The sequence below is a fragment of the Somniosus microcephalus genome, chromosome 5, assembly GCF_052327205.1.
Source record: "Somniosus microcephalus isolate GS21.2 chromosome 5, FLI_Smic_1.0, whole genome shotgun sequence".
Classification (NCBI taxonomy): domain Eukaryota; kingdom Metazoa; phylum Chordata; class Chondrichthyes; order Squaliformes; family Somniosidae; genus Somniosus; species Somniosus microcephalus.
Window position 1 is genome coordinate 239,970,487 of NC_140991.1, and position 9,960 is coordinate 239,980,446.

Below are 9,960 nucleotides of genomic sequence, written 5' to 3' on the forward strand. Positions count from 1 at the left end.
CCTTCCGACCTCCCGCTGGCAGGAAGTCCTCCCAGACGTGCTCCACTCCATAAGGTCTCTGTTATGTACTGCCACGAACGCTACCCCTCACGAAAAGATGTTTGTTTTGCCCCGGAAATCCACCTCGGGCATATCTCTACCCGCGTGGCTGACGTCTCCGGGGACAGTACTATTGCGGAAGCACGTGAGAGGCCATAAAACGGACCCCCTTGTGGAAAAGGTACAGCTCCTCCATGCAAACTCTCAGTACGCCTATATCGAATACTCTGACGGGCGAGAGGACACTGTTTCCATAAAAGACCTCGCTCCCTCGGGGAGCGGAGAGAACGATGGGAGACTACCCGATGAAGACCTACACTACAAAGAAACAGGACGCCCAGAGGTATCAATACCCAACTTTAACCTGGCGAACACTGCAGATAACCTGGAAGACACTGCGGAGGCCCGGACAGCGGAGGAACCAGAATGCACTCCCCTAGAGGCACCCCAACCGGCTTTGCGCCGATCACTGAGAACTGCAAAACCTCCTGACAGACTCACTTATACCAACTTTTATTTAAGAAACATCACCCCGATGGACTAAATCTATAGAAGGGGTGAATGTAATGAAATCTGTTTGTCTTGATCCTGTATTCGTTTTGCACTCCTGTATATTACCCTCCCCCACTGTGTATAGTTTCACTTCCTCTTTCCCGACTCACCTGGGAGGTTCCAGGTCTTGGCTCTTGGCTCCGCCCCTGACTTCTCTTACATAAAGATCCCAGGATCTGTATGACTCATTCCTGTGAACCAGTCGGCGTGTTGAGATGTTAGCTCTGATCTTAGTGATTAAAAGCCAACTTGTTTAAGTCTATAACTTCTAGTTTTGTGGTTATTGAAGGCCCATCACTCCTCTATCATTTTTATCCCATGCAGATTCTGAACTACCTCCTCTTTCATTTTGACTTTGGCAGCATCTTCCTTGTTAAAGACAGATGCAAAGTACTCATTTAGTACCTCAGCCATGCCCTCTGCCTCCATGCGTAGGTCTCCTTTTTGGTCCCTAATTGGCTCCACCCCTCCTCTTACCACCCGTTTACTATTTATATGCCCATAGAAGACTTTTAGATTCCTTTTTATGTTAGCTGCCAATCTATTCTCATACTTTCTCTTTGCCCCTCTCATTTCCTTTTTCATTTCCCCTCTGCACTTTCTATATTCAGCCTGGTTCTCACTTGTATTCTCAACCTGACATCTGCTGTACGCCCCCTTTATCTGCTTCATCTTACTCTCTATCTCTTTTGTCATCCAGGGAGCTCTGGCTTTAGTTGCCCTACCTTTTCCCCCTCGTGGGAATGTACCTCGACTGTACCCGAACCATTCCCTCTTTAAAGGCAGCCCATTGTTCGATTACAGTTTTGCCTGCCAATCTTTGATTCCAATTTACCCAGGCCAGATCCATTCTCAACCCACTAAAATTGGCTGCCTTCCAATTAAGTATTTTTACTCTAGATTGCTCCTAGTCCTTTTCCATAGCTAATCTAAACCTTATGATACTATAATCACTGTTCCCTAAATGTTCCCCTACTGATGTTGGCCTTCATAGCAAAAGGGTTTGAGTACAGGAGCAAGGATGTCCTGCTGCAGTTGTACAGGGCCTTGGTGAGACCACACCTTGAGTACTGTGTGCAGTTTTGGTCACCTTATCTGAGGAAGGATGTTCTTGCCATGGAAGGAGTTCAGCAAAGATTCACAAGGCTGATCCCTGGGATGGCAGGAATGACATATGAGGAGAGATTGGGTCGATTGGGCTTAACTCGCTGGAGTTTAGAAGAATGAGAGGGGATCTCATCGAAACTTATAAAATTCTGACAGGTCTGGACAAACTAGATGCAGGTAGAATGTTCCCGATGGTCGGAGAGTCCAGAACCAGGGGTCATAGTCTAAGGATAAGGGGTAAGCCATTTAGGACAGAGATGAGGAAGAATTTCTTCACCCAGAGAGTGGTGAACCTGTGGAATTCTCTACCACAGAAGGCGGTTGAGGCCAAGTCTTTAAATATATTCAAGAAGGAGTTAGATATATTTCTTAGAGCTAAAGGTATCAAGGGATATGGGGAGAAGGCAGGTACGGGGTACTGAGTTTGGATGATCAGCCATGATCTCATCGAATGGCGGAGCAGGCTCGAGGGGCTGAATGGCCTACTCCTGCTCCTATCTTCTATGTTTCTATGACACTTGCTACACTTGACCCACCTCATCCCCCAGAACCAGATTCAGCAATGCCTCCTCCCTCGTTGGGCCGGAAACATACTGATCAAGAAAATTCTCCTGAACACACCCCAGAAATTCTTACCCCTCTCTACCCTTTACACTATTACTATCCCAGTCTACATTTAGATCACTACTCTATAGTTCTTGCACCTCTCTGTAATTTCCCTGCAAATTTGCTCCTCTATATCCTTCCTACTAGTTGGTGGCCTATAGAATACACCTAGTACTGTAGTGTAATGGCATCTCTTGTTTCTTAACAACTGATAATTGTTAATGACTGCCAAGCAACCTCTGTTGCCCAGAAAGTGAACAATTATAAGTATGGAGTCTCATTCCTTCAGCTGGTGAATTGTTTTAGGAGACTTTAAAAATTTTAAATTTGGGTTTTTTTTCCTTACTGTCTCTCTTCCTCTCCCTTAATCCAATCTTTCTTTCCCTCTTTATTTCTCTTTCTGTACCTGATTTGACATTGAATTCACCCTCCTTCCTCTCTTTATTTCACAATCCTTAAATCTCATTGATTAAGGAGATAGACTGTTTGTTCCATTGTTTGCCCCATATGCCGTGTTATCAGCTCGCAATTCCAGTAACTTTGTGGTTAAAACTTTTTAAATCCCAACCGTGCATGAACAATTCTACCTAACAGAGCGCACAGCCAGATGCCCTGCTCCAGCAAAATCTGGCCCCATATAATTTTCAGGGACACTACTGAATTTTAATGTTTCTGTAAAATTTAGTTGACTAACGTTTTAAAACTTTTACTTAAAGTATGAAAATTTAAAATGCAGCATTGCTGCTTCAAATACTTTTTTGATTTTGCAGTCAACGTAATTGTTGGAAAATAATGGCACAGATTTTTGCTGCTAAAATAACGGTGAGGCTAATGGCGCTCGCCATGATCTAAGCATAAATGGTACAGCAACTTCAGGCGAGGGACAGACGCACGGCTAAATGCCAGTACCCAAAAGTTGCTGTGTGAGTTGCGCCGCTCCATTGTTAACTTCGTGAAAACGGCATTTCGCTGTCTGCCTCACTAATGAAATGTATTGAATGGCGTAAAGTTGCTGTATTTGCGTGGAAGATACGAACTAAACTCGCCACCGAAAGTTAAGTCTTGTCATTACAAGCGCAAGTACCCTTTTAACGACATAATTACTGCCAATCAACCTCTCTGTCACAGAAAATTAAGTATTACAAATGTGGAGTTTCATTCCTTCAGGTATTAATTGTTGGAGAGTTTAAAAAATGCCAAATTTACAAAAAATGTTAAAGATTACTTTTCATTTCTGTATCTCTTTTTTTCTCTCTTAATCCAATCTTTCTTTCCCTCTTTATTTCTGTACCTGATTTGACATTGAACTCGCCCACTCTTAAGTTACATTTCCTTCTCCGTCATTCCTCTCTTTATTTCTCAATCCTCCAATTTGATTAGTTAAGGAGATACATAGTTAGTTGCCCTGTTCACTTATCCCAGATGCCCGATTTCCTTCACCGCGACGTTATCAGCTCGCACTTTCAGCAACTTCCACGCAAAAAAATTTAAAACCTAAACATGCAAGGGCAAGTCTCAATGGCAGACGCCATTAGCTACCCTGCTACAGCAAAATCTGGATCAATATGTATAACATTCTATATAATATGAGCTTTTGATATTGAAAGGAGCAGCTGAATGATATAAGTAGCAGGGGAGGGGCTCCCTTTTTCCACTGTGTAATGTGCTTTGTGGCCAGGGAGGCTTGACCAGTGCAGAGTTGGCGCTGGGTGCTGGGGAGAATGTTGCTGCTGTGGTTCAAGAGTCCACCTACCCAGAATGGTAATGTAAATGTCCAGGCCCCCCCAGGGCCAGAGACTGGGGAGCGGGTAGCCAGGTTGTGACTGGGACCACGAAGGAATGATAGAAGTCTGCTGATGTAGTTAGAAGTTTGAAGTTTCCACACATACCAGCCCTCCTGTGCTACTCTTCAATCGTCCTGGGTAGGCATTGTTACATATCTGAACTAGACTGTGTGCTGTGGCTGATCTTTCTTTGCAGTTGATTCCTTTTGTTTACTCTGAACCTAAATCTCTTGCTTGCATGTAGTTTCACATTCTCGCTCATTTTATTTCAATAGAACAGGGTGCAAGTGGATTGTGTACAGAATGCTGTGTTTCAGATTTGTAATCATTTAGTCTTGTTTGTATTTATTCCAATTTGGAGGATATTTTTGTGAACTTCCTGGCCCTTGGGGACCGTAGGCATGGAATATTTACTCATTACAGACATTTTTGAATCTCAAAAGTTGGTATGTCAATAGTAATTATGTTGAGTACTAAAACATCTATTGCAGTGACTTTTCTAGGAATACATTGATGAAATTCATTTTTAGGAAATCAGTGAGTTGTAACTTATTGCTTCCACTCTTCGATCAGGACTTAAAATTGATCTTTGGGGTGAAAAATGATATGCCCCTATCTGACCCAAATGTTTCATTTGTATGTGCTTTAATATTTATAATGAGCCTTCTTGATTAATGGAAAGTCAAAAATGTCGAAATGCTGAAGGCGTGGATAATATTTGAGAATTTTCACATTTGATGCTATTCATTTCACATCTGAGCCACTCTGCTGCAAGAACTTGCAAAATGTTAATCTGTATTTTCAGCAAGTGGTTAAGCAGGGTATCACTGCTGTACAGTCCAGCCCACTTGGATGCAAGTTTACTGCCAATTAAAATTGCAGGTTGTTACACAAATCCTAGACTGTAGCATATACATCATGGCAGCATCCAAAGAGTAAGTTAATGCTTTAACTTGAGTGTCGGCTTGGCTCAATTGCTAGCACTTTTTCCTCTATGTCAGATAGTTGAGTTCAAGCCCGACCATCGACTTGAGCACAAAATCTAGGCTGACACTTGCGTTCATTACCCGTAATACCGAGAGAATGTTCCATTGTTGTCTTTCGGATGAAGCGCTGAGGGTGCGTTGCTATGAGGTGTTATAGCTCTGTATAACACTGGCTTCTTTGCAACTCAAATGGCAGTAGTACTTATCCATGCTCCTTTCCATAAATAAAAGGCTTATGATGTTTCCGCCTACATTGAAGAGCTTGGATAACCATGACTTTTTAGCATATTATTGGATGTAAACATGGAGACGCAGGTTATGTAGAAAGAGCAACAGCGTTTAGTAGGAGATGATGAGCAGCATGTTTAAGGTTATAGAAGGTTTTCACCAGTGCTAAGGATCATGGATCAGCACTGCTGCCATTTTGACTAGGTAAGTCGGTAAATTTCACTGTATATGTTTTTGTTTTTTAATTGAGAAGTGCAGCAAAGAAGAACACTTGATGTACATGTTAATTTGTATAAAAATGTTTTACTTCACAGAATCACAGAAACCCCACAGTGCAGATAGAGGCCATTTCGGCCCATCGAGCCTGCACCGACACATATCCCACCCGATCCCTGTAACCCCACGTATTTAATCCCCCTAACACTAAGGGTCAATTTATCATAGCCAATCAACCTAACCCGCACATCTTTGGACTGTGGGAGGAAACCGGAGCACCCGGAGGAAACCCACGCAAACACGGGGAGAATGTGCAAACTCCACACAGACAGTCACCCGAGGCTGGATTCGAACCCGGGTCCCTGGCGCTGTGAGGCAACAGTGCTTACCACTATGCCACCGTGCTGCCAGGAACTTGTAGCTAAGTATACAGGTGTTGAGTTAAATGGTTCAAATGTAGCAGATAGAAATTGATGAGCAAAACTACTTACAGTGCATCAAACTGATATATTCATTTGCCACAAATTAATTTGACCATGTTTAAATTTTTTTCATTCTCTATTCAAACCTCACAGGTGCTAGAATTGGTCATCGATCATTGCTGAGATACTATAAACAGCATTTTGGTACCTCTAGAGTGGTGGCTGCTACTGGGACTCGCGTGTTGGGCAGAGTGCTACAGCAGTACAAGGCACTAGGCTGGACAAATGAGCTTGGTAATTGTTTTAATGCCTCCTGCACATGCAGTAAGATCTATCTTTTATGGTACTTCAGCCATGAAAAATTTAGTTTTTGTTCATGGGTGTGTCTGTTCAGTCGGTGTTTACTATCCAACATAATGCATTTGATCTAGACTATGACTATTCAATTACATAGAATATACAGCACAGAAACAGGCCATTCGGCCCAACTAGTCTGTGCTGGTGTTTACACTCCACATAAGTCTCCTCCCATTCCATCTACTTCATCCCAGCCTTTCAGCATATCTTTCTATTCCCTTTTCTCTCTTGTACTCGTCTAGTTTCCTTTTGAAAGCATCTAAGCTATTTGCCTCAACTACTTCATGTGGCAGCGAGTTCCACATTCAAACCACTGAGTAAAGAAATTTCTCCTTATTTCTCTATTGGATTTACTAGTAACTATCTTGTGTTTATGGCACCTAGTTTTGGATTCTCCCACAAGTGGAAACATTCTCTCCACATCTACCCTGTCCAACCCATTCATAATTTTAAAGACCTCTATCAGGTCTCCTCTTTTCTGAAAAAAAAACCCAACCTGTTCAATCTTTCCTGACAGAACACTGGACTAAAATAATGAAATATTTTGTTAATAGAAGGAAAAAATAATTTGAGGCAATTTCACAGACGAACATACAAAACATCTGACAGGAAAAGGTTTAGCAGGTAAAATGGCAGCCCTAGCAGCAGCTTGCTTCCTGAGGCAGCGAGCAAAGCCACCTCATGAAATACGTACATTCTCTGGATTATAACATGGCTGTGCCTCTGACAGCACATTCATTCTTGGAAGCACTAAGGTTATTTCTTGGACTAGCTGGAGGTTGGTATTCCTGCCGGGTTGAGTGTGTTATTTGCAGTGTCCCAATATACATCTTCATACAAGTGTACTTTATAAAAATAAAAATAAATCACTCCAGTTATTTCTTACACTTAGTACCTTTTTAAACCTTTTTTTTAAAATCTGTTTCTCTCTGCCCTGAGTAATCTGGCTGTTTCATGCAGTTTGTTACTTGACCAGAGGATTGATTTCTAGAAATAACAACAGAAAATGCTGGAAAAACTCAGCAGGCCAGGCAACATCCGTGGAGAGAATATAGAGTCAACGTTTCGGGTCAAAACCCTTTGTCAAGACTCTTTTTGACCTGAAACATTGAGCTTTTACCAGTGTCTTCTGAGTGTTTACTAGGGTTTGTTGTGTTTTTATGCTTCATAGATTTTTCTTACTAACTTTAGAAGAACTTTGTGTGTACTGCTAACTGGCATTGTGCATTAAATAAATAGGGAACCAGTATTTTAGCTACTTGTGTGTTTACCTAAATGTGAAAGGATTTCAGTAAGAGTACAAAGTCTTAGTAAGGTATTAATTCCTATTGGAAACCTCGAGTAGCTAGTAAGACAGATAATTCACTTTGTTTTTACTTTTTCTAGAGCAGAATTAGCACTGTAGATATTTCTCTGTAATAGTGCAAGTGGTGAATAAACTCTGTTATGGTTTTTGTGATCAGTTATCTCTTTCCTTACTAGCAAAAGCAGCATCACTGAGAAGGGAGCGTGACATGCAGTATGTACAAAGAATGAAATCCAAGTGGATGTTAAAGACAGCAATGTCCAACAATGCTACGAAGCAGATGCACTTCAGACCTCAAGTCCTATTTTAGAAATTCAAACTCTAGTAAGCAGAGAGTACATGTTGACTGGTTACTAAAGAGGATAATTTTTTACTGCCTTTTTTGACCTCTTACACCTCTAATAAGCCTTTTTCAGCTTTTTGTTATGTTGAGGATTATAAAACATCATGGAGACATTCCTGTTAATACAGGAAACTCTTTTTTATCCGGCACCGACAGGACCGGCGTGGTGCCGGTTGATCAAAAAGTCTGGATTACAGAGAGGTATACTTACTAAGGTACGAGAGGCCCGTACACAGCCACAGATCCAGGCATCCCTGTTGCATGGCAACAGGTGCAGGAACCCCAGTTACACGGCCACAGATTCAGGCGTCCCTGTTGTATGGCAACAGGTGCAGGAACCCCGGTTACACGGCCACAGATCCAGGAACCCTGGTTTCACGGCTACTAATATGAAGTAAAACTTACCTGAACCTACTCCTGAATTTTGCTGGTTAAGAGAGAGTTCCGGTTATTTAGGTGCCGGTAAAAAGAGAGTTTCCTGTATATGGGCACTGTACTATGCTGCTTAACATTTAACATAATTCCACTTCATTTTGATATAATACGGATATTCTGAATTCTGCGCACCTCCATAATTTTGGCTATGTGTGAAATCTAGAACACCTGCATAGCAGTAACCATGTGAGGTGTTCAACCATCTGAAGTTTCTGCCTTTTTAAAATTGTATCTGTTGTATTTTGTAATGAATCGAAAAAGGGTGATATGTTATCTCTCCTTTTCCCACATATCACTCATAGGGTAACCCCACTAGGATGTTATCGGAATGGTCATCTGCAACAGGTTAGAGTGAGAAGGCAGCAGAGGTTTTGTACAGTAAAAGAGAAATCTCGCACGAGCAGGTGTCAAAGCAGAATTTTCTTCCCTCTCCTGAAGTGGGTGGTTCCTGCTGATGTACAGTTCCCCAGGTGCCATCAACTCTCTGGTACCTTACCTGAGTTGTCATTCATGTGAGAACCTGAGGATGAAGTGTTGACAGGCTATATGGGCAGCATCACAGCCGAGCCCCAGCCTGTCGATAAAGGTATGAATGGTTTACAACAGGAATCATTATCCTGCTGGTTTTTTTCTCTCTGTTCCACCTCTTCCCTTTGGAGAGGAGCCCTGTCTCCCCCTGTGTCTCTCCACAACAACACAGCTGAGTTTAGGAACTCAAAGGAGTAGGGGATTCAGTCTGTGAGCCTCTGTTCCATTGGGCTCTGTTGGTGTTACAAGGCCTCACAGAAGGGATGTACATTCTGGAAAATGGAAGTCTTTGAGCACTTCTGAATTTCTTGGAGAATTTTGAAGAGGACAGGAAAAGAGCCAAAATTCATTATAATTCCATCTGAGTTTTTAACAATTTGTTGCTGTTTGATTAAATGAATACATTGTCGAAATTAACTTAAGTCACACATTTTTAATTTCTGAATTTAATCAGTAAGAAGAAAATGGAGTCACAAGTTCCAGCTCTTATGAAAATTTTTGTTTTGAAGAGGGTGACAGGAAATGTTTGAATAACAGAATACTCTGGACTGCTTTGTGCACCATCTAGCATTCAGTTACAATGTGGGATTGACTTTGGAGCAGGCCACCTGTTGGGCAGGGAATGTTGCACGGCACAGGAGGGAATTATTCTCTTTAATAAAAAATGGATCTAGAATATAATACAATGTATGCTTTTTGATTCTGAAGGGGGAAACTGCAACTGTTTTTCTTATTAAAAATTGAATGTGAATCAAAATCTGTACTTTTTTGATCCATCATTGCATATAATATCCATACACCATAGGAATATATGGAAGAAGGAAAAGATTATTTGGCTCATTTAAGCTGCCTCCTTGCATCAGCTCATCTATAATGCACATTGCCAGACTAGCCCACTTTATTTAATCTACTGAGTGAGAAGAATAACCACAGATATGAAGGAGAACATACATTGACATTTCGTCCAAATCCCAAAAAGCATCAGAGTATTAGTCTAAATTTGAAACCTTAATTTTTCCACCTTGACTAGAAATTCTGTAGACATTTCCAG

General features: G+C 41.6%; 1 long non-coding RNA gene across 1 annotated transcript; it reads left to right on the forward strand.

Moving 5' to 3' along the window:
- The first annotated feature begins 12 nt into the window (after positions 1 to 12).
- On the forward strand, positions 13 to 9,666 carry LOC147117623 (uncharacterized). The gene is made up of 2 exons (XR_015078491.1): positions 13 to 6,234; positions 7,780 to 9,666. It is a non-coding gene; the product is annotated as an uncharacterized LOC147117623 (long non-coding RNA).
- The last annotated feature ends 294 nt before the right edge of the window (positions 9,667 to 9,960 follow it).